General features: G+C 41.9%; 1 long non-coding RNA gene across 1 annotated transcript in view; it reads right to left on the reverse strand.

The window, feature by feature from the left end:
• The window catches only part of LOC146822316 (uncharacterized), a 45,586-nt gene extending 38,764 nt beyond the window's left edge, over positions 1-6,822 (reverse strand). The window contains exon 1 of the long non-coding RNA XR_014963255.1: positions 6,518-6,822. This is a non-coding gene — a long non-coding RNA (uncharacterized LOC146822316). The remainder of the gene's footprint in view (positions 1-6,517) is intronic.
• Positions 6,823-19,360: the final 12,538 nt, after the last annotated feature.

Genomic DNA, 19,360 nt, shown 5'->3' on the forward strand with positions numbered 1-19,360 from the left:
GGGGGAAGGGGCAGATGCTCCCGCCACCACATGGCAGTCGCCCCAGGCTTCAAACAACACCATCTTGACCCCACCTGGTATCTTTTGTCTGCTGCAGTTTACTACCTGCTCCAAGCAGATGGTGAACTGCAGTGGAAATGGGCCCACAAATATCTACAGAAAAGGACCCGATAAAACTAGGTCTGAAGGTTAATCCCATTCCTGGGCTCATTCTCTCGCAATAGCAGAATTTCGGTGACCGGATACCGTAAACGCCCAAATGGCTAACGTAACACATTTCAACACCAACAGCTATACCCACCCAAGGCCTAGGAAAATTACCAGCAACACCCAGACCCATGCAAGAGAAGGCAGTTGTGTATTCAGTGAACGTGTAACAACTCTTTCCTGGTGCATTTCAATAACTCTAGCTAAATGTGCGTCCTTCACTCTGAGGATAACATTTTCAAAAAACCATTAAAAATGCTGATACAACAGTATTCATCACCAAGCTCTGCAAAATAACATTTTAAATCATGTTATGAAACTCTGAGTGTGTGTGTCAATGTTAGCCTAAGTGTGCACATTTAGTTGACATTCGCATGATTGTTTTGATCATTGAGTCGGTTAAGCTTCTTGTTTACATATTAGTAATTTTAATGAAATGTTTTGCTAACATCACAGATCTCAGTACCAATCGGAATCGAAGTTCCAATCCCCCAGTATCACTGCATAAAAAACTGCTTTTCAAATAAGGAGTCCCTAAGAAGTTCGTAGAATGTTGTTCCAGTGCATCTAATTTATTTGCCAGATGTCTTAAAAAATGTAGTGATTGTGAACAGGAATATTGAACTCGGAGTGAATGGAAAGAGAGTCTGAAAGTAAAAGCACAGTTACACATGTCCAGCTTATGTAGGCAGGTTTAGCCGAACACATCAATATTTGAGCTCCCCCTCCCTCAAAGGTACTCCAAGGCAGCAAATGTCCCCCAAACTTGTGAAGATGCTCCATGGAGTGTTGCAATTATCCTTTTTTAGACCAAGGTGACCTCTCTCCATGTCCTCAGGGGCTACAAACGTGAGGACTGTGAATGGGCAGCTGGATGGTAAGTTCTTGCAGGTAGGACACCTGATGGGCATAGTATGCAAGCAAGCAAGCAAGGAAAGCTTTATTCGACTGCTATGTTAACAATCATAGAAGCACATAAAAAGACAGTCATAGCACATAATTACAATCATCAGCATAAAAATATTAAAAATCCAGTTAAATGTTTACATCCCATTAATAAAACACCCATCTAGAAAGCGGTGAATGCCTTAACATTTAGAATTCGTACATTATAATAGACTTCCTTTGACAAAGTGCTTTCTTTAAGAACATGGCCACACATCAGGCATAATGTTCGTCCTCTATAAACTGTAATTTGAGCAGTGCCGGGTGGCATTGCCTCAACCCATAACGATTTAAAAGTGGTAAAATCCACGCTTTCCTTATGACCGTATAAAATTTGCAAAAAAAGACTAAATGGATAGTAGATTGGGCAGATTGATTGTCACACGGACATGATTGTAGTTTACGTGAGCAATCGTTCAGACTTGGAAAAGTCACAAGTCTGCGGACAATATCAAATCTGAACCTGGTTAGTAATTGCCCATCATAGCCACCTGACACAAATGCTAGATAAGGTTCCATATAAGAAGTAGTGACAGTAAGCTAACATCAGCTTACACTTGGCTTTAAGATCTCTCCTGCCATTCTTATTGTGGCCAACAGGTGAAGACCTTCCTTCCTTAGGTTCTTCCTGGTTATTGACTGCACGGACCCGGGGTCTTTAAAATATTCTAGATATCCTAGGTCGCTCATAAAATTATGCACAACAGTCACCCATGGGATCTTTAAGGCCCCCTCCAGTTTAAGGCAGTCTTGTAAAATCTCCCTATTTAGCGTAGTTTGCTCTTTTAACCAGATCCTATGCCACAGGAGAATAGGTTCCAATTTTGTAAGATCTGAGATATAGCGGAGGCCCAACTCGTCGTGGCAGGCGTATGAAGATGTACTGGCTGGGACCAATAAAATGTATCTTAAGAAAGAGTTTTCTACAGTTTGCAATGCGTGGGTGTTGGCAAAGCCCCAAACACCAGCCCCATACTTTGCGGTGGTTATGCATTTAGCTTTATATATTTGAAGGAGCTCACCTGGTGGTTTCCTGCCTAACTTCTTCGAAAAAGAAGCCAGCCACGCTTTTGTCTTTATAAGCGCCAGTTTTTTCGCGGTTACCGCTGGGGCCCATGCATCGCCTTGGTCGAATAGGATCCCAAGGTAAGTAAAACTCTTAGTCTGCACCAACTTCTGCCTCTCCACAAACATGCCTTTTAACCTCTTGCTCCTACGACCACAGGACATAGCAAATGTCTTGGAGATATTAATAGCAAGGCCAAGGTCCTTCATAAAATTACTAAAACTATCTAAAACCCTCTGGAGACCATTTTGAGTTTGTGACATTAAAACTGCATCATCCGCATAAAGGAGAGCAGGTATGTGTTGTCCATTCACTGAAGGAAAGTTTTGATTAGTTTTAAGCAATGCCGTGCTCAAACCGTTAATATACAAATTAAAAAGAAAGGGGGACATCACGCAACCCTGCCTGACCCCCCTCCAGATGGAAAAATCCGCTGTGCACTCACCACCCAATCCAAAGCGCACGCTGGCCGTTGCATCACTATACAGGTGCCTTAAAAAGAGAATAATGTAAGGGTCCACCCCCGCAGCCTCGAGAACCTCCCACAGCCTATCATGCATTACAGAATCAAAGGCCGCGGTGAGGTCCACGAACACAAAGAACAAACTTCCCTTCTTTGCTCTTGTGTATTTCCCCACAAGAATGGCCAGGTTCAAACTCTGCTCGGTTGTCCCAGCCCCTCTCTAAAACCGTACTGGATATCAGATAAAACCACACTTTCTTCAGCCCAAGCTGGCATGTGTTCTAATAAAACACGTCCAACTACCTTGACCATGGAGTCTAATAATGAGATGGGTCTATGACACGCAGGCTCATTTCGGTCAGCTTTTTTAAAGATTGGGACAATGATGGATTCCCTCCAGGTCCTGGGCATTGGAGCCACACAGCTCGCATTTATAACCTGTGTTACAATGGGCCCCCATAGGGCAATATTAGACTTAAACAGATCCACTGGGACTCCATCCGGGCCAGGGGCTTTGCTGCCCTGACTTGAAGACAGAGCACGTTCTACTTCCTCCAAAGTGAACTTTAAATCTTCGAAAGCAATGTCAACCGCTGGTGTATCACTGTCTGTTAATATGGAATCGTCCTGCCCATTGCAAACTCCAGAGAAGTGATCAATCCACGATTCCTCCGGAATAGCTATTTCTATAAAAGGTTCGCCCTGAGGTTGCAAAAATGGGGCTTTCACTGCCCTCCAAAAAGCGACACTGTCTTTCCTCTGAGCCGCACTATGTAGGGACTCCCAAGCTTCAGTTCTCAAGGCCGATTTTCTTTCCTTAAGGGCCAGACTTCTAGGCTCCCTATGTAACTCGTTCTTTAGGTTGGTATATGCTTTTGTGCATACTGTATCAAAGCACCCCTGTTTTTTAACTTTATTACGGAGTTGTACATGGTAATTACTCCCTCACCCCAGCAGCTATATTCTGGAAGGACAATAGCATCTGGTCATGGGAGGCTGACTCACTCAAGCACGTGTCAACAGCAGAATTGCACTTTACTCCTAATTGTTATAGAATTGCGATCGGATCTACCTTGGGTCATCGTAAAGTATAGCCATTAGGTTTGTCTAGTTTTCCCTTGCTTAACGCCTCAACCCCATTATCCACCCTTCCAGATCTATGTGCTGGTAAATTAATCTCTAAACACAGGGGGAAGTGATCACTCATGACATTATCATCAACCATAAAGGAGTACAGCCTGGGAGCATTATTTATTGATATGAGCATGTAATCAATAGTTGAGGATAAACCTCTACCGTTAAATGTAGGTGGCATGGAAATAGGACTGGCCAATAAATCATTCGTGAAACCCATCTCAAAACTTAACATCAATCCATTAAATAGCTCTCCCACTGGAGTATGGCCAAAGCGGGTATTACAGGTACCCTCCTCATCATCATGAAGTCTACAGATTCTTCTGTCCTCATGCGGGCATAAAACACAGTTGAAATCCCCCATAAAAATCACCATAACATCTTTTTTGCTGGAATTACTGATGGAATTTAGATCACCACCAAGGTTCTTTAAAACCTTGTCAAGAGCATCTGGAAGGATGTTATTATACAAGTTAACCAGGATAACACAATGGGACTGACTTAAATGCAATGTGACCAACGGATACTGACTGTCCCCCAGCTTCGATTCTATTCTGTCAATTATCAACACGTTTGAAATATATGTACAGAGCCCTCCCTTTGCTCTTACCCCTAACTCCTTCACTGCAGGTGTGTAAAATGTTCTAAATCCATTTATATGGAGCGGCTCTCTAGACTAAGTTTCCTGTCAAAATAGTAAATCATAATATGATATAAACTTGATTACGCAATTTATTACGCAACCCTGCGATGTTCCAAGAAATAATCTTGCATAGAGAGTGCTCATCATTAGACAAGGGTGTTGCTGGGGCTGAGATAGAGGGAGTTGGACTATCATTGCTGGGTATTACTCGGGCTTCAGTTGGTAATTCACCCAGTACAAGATGACAGCCTGAACTGATATCAATAGTCTCACTCCCTTGTTTATTTATAGTAGGGGGTGACCCAGTCGCTATTACCTCTTGACCTGGATTACAAACGTTTATTAATGCTGCCACTTCGCAACCCCTAAGTAGGCCGTCAACATGATTTAAATATCTACATGGGGATGACCCAGTCTATATTTTCTCTAGGTCTAGATTACAGATGTTTAATGAGGAAACCATCGCACAACCCCTAGGTGAACCGTCAACCTGGTTTAAGGGCCTGCTTGGGGGAGCCAGTCAGTCAATATCCTCCATTGGGTAAAAAATTTAGAAGTGGTTCCTGACTGGAACCGCATACCTATACTGTCTTAACCCACAAAATCTCTCATCCACTGGTGTACGCTGTGGGGGGCTGACTAGTTGGGAAAAGAAACCCAGAGGTAGAACATGTATCCCCTTAGTTCTAACTGGGATATTGGCCACCTTATCTAGGATAGTATAGACGAGGTCTGGTGACCCAAAAGTTAAACCTACACAGTCACCCAAATAGGACTTGTTGGAGCCACCTACCCATGCAATCCGCTGTGCCATCTTAAGCTCCGCAAATAGCAGGTTTGTTACGCCTTACCTTTCACTAAGTAAGTGCAGTGACTTGTTCCTCAGTGTTGACCAATGCTCCACCACTCCAGGTAGCAGAGGGGGAACATTGGCCAACACAATAGTATATGGTGTCACTGTTAGAGGCAGATGTAAAATATTTGGGCATACAGGGGACTGCTGGCTATTCCGGTGAAACAAATTACCCTTGGACGAGTATTGGCGCTGTGATTCACTTAGAGGCTGGGCTCTCTCAATGCGTGTCCCGTTATTACTAACAGGGAGGGCACCAATTCAAGCATTAGTCATCTGGTCATTCTTACTGGTCATATCCTTTACAGGCTCTACTTGTCTTTGGGTAGATGATGTTTCTCCTAGGTTTGTTCTCGACACCCGGGCCATGGTATTGGACTTAGATATAGAGTCCAAGGAGGCTAATTGGGATGTATTCCTATTCCCATTGCCTGTGTTGTCTTTACTCTGACTAGCTGTTAAGATGACATTACTGCTTAATGCGGCAGCCTTTGTTCCACATTGGCCGATGTCAGTCAGAGCTGAAAGAGCATTACTAATAAACGCTTCTAATTTCCCCACAGTCGCCTCCAAATGCAACATTCTAAGCATTAAAGGATTCAAATGGTTAGCTACAACCAGATCTAATTTTCTCCAAAACTCTTCACTATCATTACCCTGAGTTGAGTTTGGAGCTCCTGATACCGGGACATTATGTAACGTGTCACCACCAGGACTAGATTCCCTCTCCACAATCTTAGATTTACGGCCTCTCTTTGGTAGGGGGTGATTTTGCCTTTTTGAGCTTTGCCCCTTTCTTTTTTTGGATGAAGGTGCTGGGCTACTCCCTTGGCTAATCTTTGCTTTCTGAGCCCTGGTTACTACTATTGGTCTTAAAGAACTATCTGTTAACTCCCGGACCCCATTAGTTCCTGTTTCAGACACTGTAGTGTGCAGCTCCTTGCTTAGGGGGGAGTTAAAAAAAGAATTAGGATGTACCAAAGGAGAGGTTGTTGTCAGATGGCTTAATGGGCGCTGAGGCTCCAAGGATAATCTACGCTCAGTAAGAGCAATTTCGTGAATTAACGCTGACTCAGCCCTCAGTAAAAACGCATCCAGGGTCCCTATAACTCCCTGGCCTGACAGCAATGTTTGTTCACTCATCATTCAATACACCACTAGGCCAGTATACACAAAGATTATAAACAAATTTTTCGCCCCCTATACCTTATATCACAGTCCGGGACTAGAACATGTACGTCCACAAGTTCAAAGGTAAATAACGTGGCACTGCCCGGCCTCCCTCGGCCTCTGACGGTCTCAGATGGGCCCGAGCCCGTCCCGCGTGCGTCCCTCGCTGCGGGACTGCTCACCAGGTTAAATAGCGCTCCTGCGCTCGATCGGGGATGGCGTTGTGAGCCCCTCGCCTCGCCAGCCACAAACCAAGGGAGCTGCTCTAAAGTGCTCCGTGCTCAATTCCAGTGTCCTGGGGCAGGGGTAGAGGGTAAAGTGCTGCGTGCTCCTCCGTGCTCCTCACCAGATCCAAATGTGTGTCTGCAATCACAAATTCAGAAAGAGAATCACAATAAATACAAGGTTGTGTTTATTATGAGAGATAACGACTCACTTACTAAAGAACAGATGATAATGCATTCTTCAATTTATTCAATGCTATGGAACCTGTACAAAGGTGTTCTGGTCTTGTGGGAGCAAGAGAGATAACACGATCAAATGGTATTTAGGTCTGTATATAATATACCCATACATAAGCTGATCTCATGGAACCTTGCAGGGCTAACCTAACAAATGAAAGAACAGTCTTGCTCACACTTCATTTTGAAGTATAACACTGAGCCTGATTTAGAGTTTGGCAGACAGGGTACTCCGTCACAAACATGCTGCACAGAGACAGGTAGGCTTCAACAGATAGAAAGAGAGGCTTGCTCAGACTGACAGACAGAAAGAGAGACAGCATACAGACAGATACATGAACAGTTAGACAGACAGGCTTGCAAAGATGAAAAGAGAGGCTTGCACACAGCAACAGACAGGAAGAAGGACTAAGCAGACAGGCAGAGGCTTGCACAGAGAGGCAGGCAGGCTTGCACATATTGAAACAGAGGCTTGCATAGACTAACAGACAGAAAGAGAGACCGCATACAGACAGAGACTTGCAAAGAGAGACAGACAGAGAGGCTCGTACAGACAGACAGGCATGCACAAACAGAACGAGAGGCTTGCACAGACCAACAGACAGAAAGAGAGACAGCATACAGACACAGGCTTGCACAGAGAAACAGACAGGCTTGCAGAGACCGTTAGACAGAAAGAGAGATTGAGCAGACAATCAGAGGCTTGCACAGAGAGACAGAGAGGCTTGCACAGAAATGCAGAGAGGCTTGCACAGACAGAGAGACAAGAAGCTTGCACAGACAGATAGAGAGGTGAGTACAAAACAGACACAAAACCAAAGCTAGAGTTGCAAAGATAGATAGACAGCCAGAATTGCATAGATAGATAGATGAATAAATAGATAGATAGATAGATAGATAGATAGATAGATAGATAGATAGATAGATAGATAGATAGATAGATAGATAGATAGATAGATAGATAGATAGATAGATAGATAGATAAAACTGGAGGTTCACCGATAGAATATCGACCCCGAAAAATATACCCATACATAAATATTGAGTTATCAATATCGATGTCACAAATATCAAAATCCTATATTTATAATGGAAAGTACAAAAATATCAAAAAATAATATCAATGTAAAAATATAGTTGTACAAAATATTAATTTTAATATATTAAAAATATATTAAATATATTAAATAATAAAATTAACTTAAAAAAATATAATATACATTTTAACAAATAATATTCATTTTAATATATTTTATAATTTTATAAATATATATACATTTTGAAATATATATATATATAAATATACATACACCAATAAAATAAAATCGAATAAAAAAACATTATGTTATAAATTAAAACATTAAACTATTTACAAGTCTTTAAACTTAAATGTTGTACTCTAGTGAGTGTAACAGTAGGGAAAATGTTGGATGGCAGAGGAATAAAAATGACTATTCCCGCTCCAGTGAGTGCATTAGTAGGGACAATGTTAGATAGCAGATGGGTAAAAATTACTATTCCCACTCCAGTGAGTGCAACAATAGGGAAAAGTTGGGTAGCCGAGGGATAAAAAATACTACTCCCACTCCAGTTATTGCAACAATAGGGAAAGTGTTGGATAGCGGAGGGGTTAAAATTAATATTCCCACTGAAGTCAGTTCAAAATTAAAAACAAACAAAATATCAACAACGCCACACAATATTTTAAAAAACAAAAAAATAAAAGATATAAAAATAAGAAAAATTACAAAAGATAGAAACATATCATAATGTTAAATAGATATAACAAATATCTAGTCATATTATATTAAATACATTCAAAAATTAATTTCCAACAAATAACTATTTTTAATTAGAAATTATTTATAATCAAAAACATGAATTATTACATGCATTTAAGCTTTTTTACTTCTTACCCTATAACACCACACAATTCACAACGCACATCTATTTGTTTTTAAATGTACCTCCAAAATAAATGTAATTATCAATTAAAGAAAAATTATTAATTAAAAAACAAATTAAAACAAATAAAAATGTGTTTACTCCCCAAAAGTTAACCCTATAAAACCAAAACCTACACACCCAAAATAAATTAACCTAATTAATTATCAATTGATTATTTAATATTAATAATGCTCAATTAAACATCAATTACTTTCCACCCTCTACCCCTATAAACCCCACAACCCATCTAAAATCAATTACACAATTACGATATTTAAAATTTAATTAATTAATTAACATTAATTACCAAATAATTATTGATTAATTAGAAATAAATTACTTCCTACACTTTACCCGTATAAACTCCACCACCCGCTCCTAAACAAATGACAGAATTAACATAATTAATTACTTATTAATTAGTAATAATTAACAACCAATTAATAATTAATAATAAATTACTTCCCACAATTAACACTATAAAAACAAAATAAAATAAATAAAAAATAATTATTTTCTTATAATTAAATTACTTCCCAACCTATTCACCTATAAACCCACCACCCGCTCCTAAATAAATGACACAATTAACATAATTAATTACCAATTAATTGATCAATAATAATTAACAATCAATTATTAATTAATTAATAATACATTACTTCCATCAATCATTACTATAAAATCAAAATGAAATAAATATTAATAAATAAAAAATAATTAATGTATTATAATTAAAATACTTCCCACCCTATTACGCTATTAACCTACAACCCGCCACAGAACAAAAAAATGCAAAATTCTATAAAAATAAAATAATAACTTCTACAAATGTAACACATATATTAAAAAACAAAAACAATATTTATTCAAAAAAGATCACATACAATTAAAATACTTATTAAAATACATAACACTAATTAAAAAAACTATAGTTTGAACAATTATATTTTTGCAAACGTTATTAATGACTTCGATATTTTACAAAACAATATTTCTTACCTTAAAATTGTATTCTTGACCACGATATTCTTGCTGTAGATATTTCTGTGTCACAATATTTCCAACTCGATATTTGTGTATCTCCATATTTCCAACTCGATATTCTGTCTGCATACCAAAACTGGAATAAGTCGCAGAGTTAAATTTAGTAATACAATAGGAACATGTCTATATAAGTAGAACATACAAAATCACCGAAAGAACACTAGAAAACAATACAAACAGGACATACAGACTAATCTGGTTTACAAATAACCCTAAATACACGAGCACTGAAAGCAAACTAGAAAGCCTTATAACCAGGACACAGGACATATGGACTAATTTGGTTTACAAATATAACTATAGCCCTCAATTAAAGTACATATCAGAATGATTTACAGGAGTGCAGTTAGAAATGCTGTTCATGAAGGGTTGAGGCAATAAGGTTCTGCACTTGTCAAAATGTATTGGGCTGAGTTTAGGAGTTCACTTGTGGTGCACTGAACGTGAAGTACAGCCCCTCTCTACTTCAAATTGAAAACAACTTCCAAAATTTGCATCAGTTGATGGTGGTTCAGCACTCACAGTGTTGGTTAAATTAAATCTGTCTCATATGAGTTCAGCACAAATCTAATTTTACTTGCAACAGTATTTTTCATGGAAACATAGCACATCATGTGAGATTAACACATAAAGAGAATATGTCTGTATTCATTTAGTCTTTATTCATTTTCTTCTTAAAAGCACGCCATTGAACAGTCGTCAAAGTAGCCAACGTGTTTCGTCCTACACGGACTTCTTCAGGGCTACAAACATATATTCAAAACACAAACAGATATTTACAATATATACAAACAGCTAAGACAAATTACATTCCAGATAAAAAAGTATTCTAATACATAAGGAAATTACCAAAACGAGTCAATTCATATATTTATGAAGTAGTAGTATTAAATAGAATCTCCCCAGTACTTCTATGAACACATTTAATCACAGTTTCATTTCCCAATTTTGATCCCATTTTTTGTTTTCAGTTATTTGCATATATGAAGATAGGCCGAACTTTCCAGTACATGACATTATTAAAAACATTATTTTTTATGAATATCTAAATAGCTTTGGACAGTGACTCAGTAATCCTAATAACAACAAAACAATAAAAATTCATGGCAGCATATGATACTATTTAAATTTACACTCAATCCTGAAAATGTGTTGACTGCCTCTGAGTATAAGATAAGAATTATTTATTAAGTCGTACCTCAAATGTTAATGCAATCATCTCTAGGTCATAAAAGACTATATTAAGCAGGTTGTCCAAATTGTTATCCTTCCTTTCTGTAAAAAAAGATCTGTAAAATATCATAAAAAACAGAGAGGTGCTGTGGAGTCCTCTATAAAATACTAAGGGGCCGATTCCGATGTCGGACGAACTCAGGTCCGTCCGACATCGGTCAGGAGCCGTAACCAACCAACCTGATGTCGTCGGATACGGCCCTGCTAGTACGATGCGACCGAACAGGGTTCGATCGCACTCGTATACAAGACAATGCAGGCATGCATTCCGAGCGGAATCCATGCCTGCATCTTTGAAAGCAGGGGTGCAGTTCATCCCTGTGGGCGGCACCCCAAGGTGCCTGCCACCGGGTGCAGGGATCCACAGAGGGGTACCATTGGTGCCCCCAGGCTGCCATTGGGCAGCCTCGCACCCATGGGGGCCCTACTGGGGGCCCCCAAAGACAGTTTCCGACTGCCTTAATCTCCCCTTAACCTTTTTCAGACATTTTCACACAAAGCTGAAGAGAAGTTTCAAGAACTCAAAGAGGCGCCTCACGCCAAATAGCAGGAAAACAGTTCACTCCAACTGATGACATGCACTATGTATGGGTAACCCTTATAATTGGCTCATACACATGTGACTCAACTGTGTTATATTAAATATCCCCCTCTTACTGCCAAACTAACTCCCCCTTCCCCCCGTACAGAGTCCTACACTGAATTTCCCAGCCCTGAGGAAGACCTTCTGAAAATCCTCTCAGTCCCCACACGAACATCAAAATGGTCGGCACCCTCCTCGCTGAGGCAAAGGGATTCCCTGTTCATAATTTCTCAAAGACTGAAATGACTCTGAGATAAGCTGGATCGTGACAACTTATATGGTTTAGATTTTAACAGGTTCTCCCTGACCTCTTCACTTTGGACCTAGAATGTATTTTGCATAGAGGTCGCAGAAACTAACGAGACCCAATACCCTATAAAAATAGTAGGATTGACTAAGTGATTTGGAGTAAGACGATTGAATTTAATGTCATATATGGTTTGTCTTTTTTATCACTGTATATAGATTTGTCTGCACATTGTCTTGTTTAAAAATCTATTGTCAAGATTGTAGAACTGTGTTGTCAATGTGATAACGGAATCGAAAGTAAAAAAAACGGTATTATTATAATTTCATTGTGATTTTTGGTGTCCGCAAACAGATATATACTGATGGCTCTAACTTGTGGTACTGAGAATTAAAATGTATTAAATGTACTTAACTAAACAATTCTTCCCGCAGATAAATGATAATCTGGCGTTGTAAATATATTTCAGCATTCATGGTCCAAGAGGTATTTGTTCTCTGTCCTAATATTTATACATGTCATTCCTTAAACTCAAAATCCTGATCTACAGGTAAGATAACAAGTGATTTCCATGAAATCAGTGCAAACTCCACTTTCAGAATGTATCCGAATTTTTATATTGCATACAGTTTGTATTCGAATCACAAGCTTCTGTATCAAAGTGATCGATTTGCATGACTAAATTATACAATTGTACTAAATGGTTGACAAAAGAGTGGGGAATGGCAAAAGTCAGATTGGTACCCACTGGATATAGTGTATTATGAGTAATACCAATGCTATGTTTATTGTACACATCGCGACACCACAAGGGCGCCATGTGGTGAAAAAATGTCACCACACAGGTGCCATCTTTGAATGGGTCAGTTGGAAACTCATTAGAACGGTATGTTTCAAACAAAATGAGTGTCTGGTGGCTCAGTGGACTAATCCTTCCACTGCAGTGGCTTGTGTTTGACCTCATGGTCACAGGTTCAAATCCTGGCGGGTCTACTCAGCCTTTCATCCATCTGAGGTCGATAAAATGAGTACCATTTAGTTGGGTAACAATAAACATCTGCTATTCGGTGCCAAGATACCTACGGGTGAACATGCGCTTTACAAATACACGTTATGTTATAACGAGAAATGTTCTAAATAGAGATAACTGCTTTGCAGTAACAACTCCCTATATGTAATACCTCAACAAACTTTGTTAGCATATACTTAAAAGGATGCCTAAATTAGCTCTTCACATAAGCTGAGCCGTACACAGTCTATAATCAGTGAGCAAACATTGCAGACACCATCTTTTAGTGAGTTATTTTAAATGAAAAAGTCACTTATGCTTTTCAAGTTAACCATGTTACGCCAGTTCAGTTGTTGAGTATATTGTCAGCCCACAAGGTCATACCATAATCAAGTTGGCTCAGTATCAAAGTACATGGATGATAGTGTCCAACTACAAGACCTACTCACCAAGTTCATGTGCTTAGTATGCGAATTAGCGTGCTCGGCGTCTGCTTGTAATAGAGGACCAGAACGCCATCCAAAGGGGTTTTAAATAATACCCACCAATGTGAAACACCTGTAGCTCAACCTGAACGAGCATATACTGGTGCGGGGTACAGGTAGGGTGTTTTACTGGCGCCATCCTAAAACTGTGAGTTTCGAGTGAAGAATTAAAGGATTGCATGGCCCTGTTATTTTACTTGTCAAATTGGCCTGTTGAGCAGCATTATTCTTGTTTTATCCATATTCATTACAATAGTCTGAAACACAGATACCTATATATAAATACTGTGAGATACGCTATAATATAAAAGATAGGCACAATACGAACACCATCTTGGGCAGGCTAACCTATAGAGCTTATTTGTAACCGCCATTTTGAAGCTATAAATTCAACTTCGAAATTGAAAAATTATATGCCCTGATGTTCTTTTAAGTGTCAAATGACTCATTGAGCAATATTATTCTCATTTTATCAATACTTGTTTCATTAGTGTACAAAACAAGCATATTATATGGCACATCATAAAGTGGGAATGGGCACAATATAAGCACCATCGTGGAGGGGCTAACCTATACCGCGTAATTGTAAATGCCATTTTATAATGGCTCGATTGCAGAGTGAAAACTTCATAATATCAAATTGGCACATATTCATATCAAAAAAGTTTCTTTTTTTCATGACATAATTATGAACGCCATCTCTAAATGGCTCAGTTACAGAGTGAGTGCTACATAGTGCCATTCAGGCACAGATTATATAAAAAATGGCACATTCCACACCTGGCCAGTAATGTCAACAACATTATTATAAAGTCAATCAATCAATCAATCAAAGTTTTAAAAAGCGTGCCACTCACCTGTGAGGGTCTCAAGGCTCTGTAGGGGGGTTGCAGCTCTGGATCAGTTGAAGAGCCAGATTTTGAGGCTATTCCTGGAGGTGTGCAAAGTAGGGGAGCGTCTGATGTTGACTGTGTGCTTGGTTCCAGGTCTTTGCTGCGACGTAGGAGAAGGCTCTTCCGCCTGCTCTTGTTCTGCGGATGCGTGGGGTCTCTGCCAGGGTGAGGTCGGCAGGGCGGAGGTTCCTTTTGGATATGTGGAAGGATACTCTCACGTTGAGGTATTTGGGTCTTATGTTGTGGAGGGATTTTTAGGAGTGGGTGAGAAGCTTGAAGGTTGCTCTCTCCTCGATGGGGAGCCAGTGGAGGTCTCGTAGGTGCTGGGTCATGTGCTCCTGTCCTGGGGTTCCAAGGCCGAGTCTGGCTGCGGTGTTCTGGATGGTTTGGAGCTTGTGTAGCAGGGTTCTGTTGATTCTAGCGTAGAGGGTGTTGCCATAGTCCAGTCTGCTGGTTATGAGTGCATGGGTGACAGTCTTTCTGCATTCTGGGGGGATCCACTGAAGATCTTGTGGAGGGAGTTGAAGCAGGTGGAGGCGACAGTGTTGATCTGGTGGATCATGGTGAGGGAAGAGTCTAGGATGATGCAGAGGGTTCGGGCGTGGTCTGTAGGAGTGGGTGGGTTTCTGAGGGTGGAAGGCTACCAGGTGTTGTCCCAGGCTGTGGAGGAGGGTCTGAGCACGGGGACCTCTGTCATCTCTGAGTTGAGCTTCAGGCAGCTGTTGTTCATCCAGGCTGTGACGTCCTTCATTCCTTCCTGGAAACAGAGTCTGGTGTCTTTGGGGTTTTTCGTGAGGGAGAGGATGAGCTGGGTGTCGTCGGCGTAGGATACTATGCTGAGCCCATGCTGTCTGACGATGGTGGCGAGGGGGGCCATGTAGATGTTGAAGAGCGCGGGGCTGAGCGAAGATCCTTGGGGTACTTCACAGTAGATCTCTGTGGGTTCGGAGTGGTAGGGTGGGAGTCTGATCCTCTGGGTTCTGCCGGAGAAAAAGGACCGGATCCAGTCGAGGGCGGTTCCTCAAAGTCAATGTCAAAGAATGTTTCATTAAGCAAAGTGACCTGATGCAAAACAAAGTGGCATTTCCTAGAATAATGATCAACTTGATCACAGACAAGGAAGTTGAAATCACTATAAACAAGCATTTGCAATGCAAATAGGTCTCGCATTTGTGAGTTAGATCTATTGACGTTGTAAATGGCAATTTATTTTTTACCTACACGTTTTATTTTTGGAGTGAATGTATGTAGTGTGCAAAATCCCTTGGAAAGGTCCTGCACTTCGTAATAAATATATTGAAAAAGACGCAATGTGGATTGTGTCAACAATTGCTTGGCACGTACCTCATGGGTGAAGTGTAGCCACACATGCACACCGTGGTGCTTTAATAATGCGAAACTCATTAATAAAAGTAGTGCTTACAGACTAAACAACGCGATCGGGATCGGAGCATGTGAATCTGAATCCCGGCTTCTCTTTCATTTTCTGGACTATTTGACTCACTATCCTGCGTCTTGGTTATCGCCAAAACACTGGGAGGCAATGAAGTTTACCAACGGGTGAGGGCAGGGGGGCTTCGGGGGTACATGAAAATGTATTCATTGCCTAGTTGTCAAAGGTCACCCGGTGCTATTAGTTAAAAGAGTGCAGATTTCATTAAGATATTAAGAGTACTTTACTCGCATCTATGAGGAAATCGACATTAACTAAACAAAATGCCAGAATACGTGTCAGTTTTCACAGTGTTTTAGACAGTACTGGTTGCTTAGTTTCATTGCATTAATTTTTGGATTTACTCTTTTACACAGCATCGAAAGTAGGTTACCTAACCCCAAAGCCCAGAGTTGTTAAATGACCCATAGAAGGGAGTCTTTTACAGTTGAGCAAATGTGTCCAAATGTAGTTTTGGTAGTGCCATGGAATGATCAGCCAATGAGGTACTCGATGAGCAGTTATTTAACTACACGTTCAAAACGTACGGTATTGTGGCTGTTGTTTGCTTGAACCCAACCACCTCTTTGAATGTGTTTGTTAACACAGAGGTTCATCTACCAGACAATGCTCACGGAGGGGCGACTAAAGCACAGAACAAAATGTATTCATTTATCCTGAGTGTGAAGGCACCCGGAAGGCTTAGGTGCCCACCCGGAGAGGCTAGGGATCCTAGCGCTTCTACAGACTCTGCCGTGCTCCTCTGCACCAGCAGGGCACAGCTCAGAATCTGCCGCTTCTGCTAAGAATAGGTGAGGGGGATGAGGTTGGGGCATGCAGGAGTTGCCGGCAGATTTGCAGGTTATTGAAAGTTCGATTCTGACGTGAGGCAATGGAGACTGACTTTGTCTGTTTGTCTGCACCAGTCTATTTTTCTACCATCTACCGGGCTCACTGTCATGTATCCATTCATCTCTCTTTGTTAGAGGTGCGCAAGCCAATATATTAATTAGCAGGTAGAGCCAGCCGGAGAAGAGCCAAGCGTACACGAGCCAGTGGGTGAGACTTGAAAATGATTGGCATGTTAATTATACAGTAAACATGATGTAAATGTGCAATAATGGTGCCAATTACGATCCTGTAAAAAATTCCCCCGTACGACTCGTATCCGGTCTTTTTACCGTACGAATCGTACAAGTGCCATACAAACTGGCAATCACGATTCGCATGGTAAAAAGTCCATACGAACCGCACTGGGAATCATTCCCCACACGTCCTCGGGTCGGAAAATGTGTCCGACACGTCCTCGGACGATTTACCGTACAAATGTGAAAAGTGAAGTCCGACCGAGGAATCACGATCCAACCCATGCGTCCGATGTCACAACCGTATGGTAAAAACACCGTCCGCACCGAACTCCCATTGCAACCATGGAGACATGTGCCCGCATACGCGCCCAACACCCCCCCAACCCCTGTACGTTCGAGTCGTACCCCCACCCATGTATGTACACCCATGTACGTGTCGTACTCCCCCGTGTATGTACACCCCTGTACGTGTCGTACTCCCCCGTGTATGTACACCCCAGTACATTCGAGTCGTACCCCCACCCGTGTATGTACACCCCTGTACGTGTCGTACTCCCCCGTTTATGTACACCCCTGTACGTGTCGTACTCCCCCGTGTATGTACACCCCTGTACGTGTCGTACTCCCCCGTGTATGTACACCCCTGTACGTGTCGTACTCCCCCGTGTATGTACACCCCTGTACGTTCGAGTCGTACCCCCACCCGTGTATGTACACCCCTGTACGTGTCATACTCCCCCGTGTATGTACACCCCTGTACGTGTCGTACTCCCCCGTGTATGTACACCCCTGTACGTTCGAGTCGTACCCCCACCCGTGTATGTACGGTGCGTACCCCCAGCGCTATGCGCTGGGGGTACGCACCGTACATACACGGGTGGGGGTACGACTCGAACGTACAGGGGTGTACATACACGGGGGAGTACGACACGAACGTACAGGGGTGTACATACACGGGGGAGTACGACACGTACAGGGGTGTACATACACGGGTGGGGGTATGACTCGAACGTACGGGGGCTGGGGGGGGTCGGCGCGTACATACGGGGGCTGGGGGGGGTCGGCGCGTACATACGGGGGCTGGGGGGGGTCGGCGCGTACATACGGGGGCGGGGGGGTCGGCACGTACATACGGGGGCTGGGGGGGGGTACGGCGCGTACCGGGCCACCTACTCTGGTCGTTTCGCGCCGTACTTCGCTTTTCCGGCACTTTTTGGGTGCCGTGAAAATATTGCCGTCCGGACTGCTGTCGGTTCGAATCGTACTTCCTGGGTCGTGAAACGCTGCCTGAATACGTCCCGATGTCACGTCGCAGCATTCCCGGTTCACATTCGTATGGATATTTTCGTCGGTCGGTGTTTTGTACGACTCGTACGGAAATGGTGTTTCCGTGCGAATCGTAATTCCATGTTTGTAAAGTTTTACGACCGGGTACGAGTCGGACGGAGAAAACGCTCCGACCGACGGTTCGTACCCGGTTTTTACCGGATCGTAATCAGCACCAATGTCTCTTCAGAATTCAAAAAAGTGCATTTCTTTAGCGCGTCACCTCAGTACACACGATTATAGCACTGAATTGAGAGAAAGTTATTAAAAGTGCTTGTTTAAGCCTGAGTTAAAACACTGCTGCTCCTCCTGCCCGACAACAATGCCATTTGTGAACTAAGAGGCGTTAGTTGCCATGCATACCCCAAATGTTGCCTAGAGTCTTATTATATTTAGAGGCTGAACCTGTGACCTATTTAGAGTAACATTAAAATCTAGTTCATTAAACAAGAGAAGTTTTTGTACAGCACGCATCTTGAACGCGCATATTCAAGGTGGCAATAATAAAGATGAAAACGGAAGTGCCGGCAGGCAAGAAAACACGAACGAGAGTGGGGGGGAGGGGCAGGGGAGGTTGAAAAGTCACAGACTGAGGGAGGTTGGCAATGGGGTGGGGAGACAGGGAACATAATAGTGTTAGGAGTAAAGGGGCCAATAGCCATGGAAGGATACAAATGAAGAATGAGGAGGGACTAACAAGCCTCAAACCAATCGGAAGGCAGCATTTAAGACAAAAACCAATGGGAAGAGAGTGGGAGGAGCTTCAACGAAGCTTCCACACCACAGTATATACTGCATGCTTTGCCAAGCGATGGCAGCGTGTGCGCACTGCAACACTAGACGAGGCCTAAAGGAAAATAGTGCTAGGAGTAAAGGGGCCAATAGCCGTGGAAGGATACAAATGATGAATGAGGAGGGACTAACAAGCCTCAAACCAATTGGAAGGTAGTATTTAAGACAAAAGACACTGGGCAGAGTGGGTGGAGCTTCCACGAAGCTTCCACACTACAGTATATACTGCATGCCTCGCAAAGCGATGGCAGCGTATTCGCGCTGCAACGCGAGGCGAGACCTAAAAAAGATAGAATTAATTATTGTTATTCATGCCAAGTAACACTGTTTGAAGAC

Source organism: Triturus cristatus, chromosome 6 (genome assembly GCF_964204655.1).
Source record: "Triturus cristatus chromosome 6, aTriCri1.1, whole genome shotgun sequence".
Classification (NCBI taxonomy): Eukaryota; Metazoa; Chordata; class Amphibia; order Caudata; family Salamandridae; genus Triturus; species Triturus cristatus.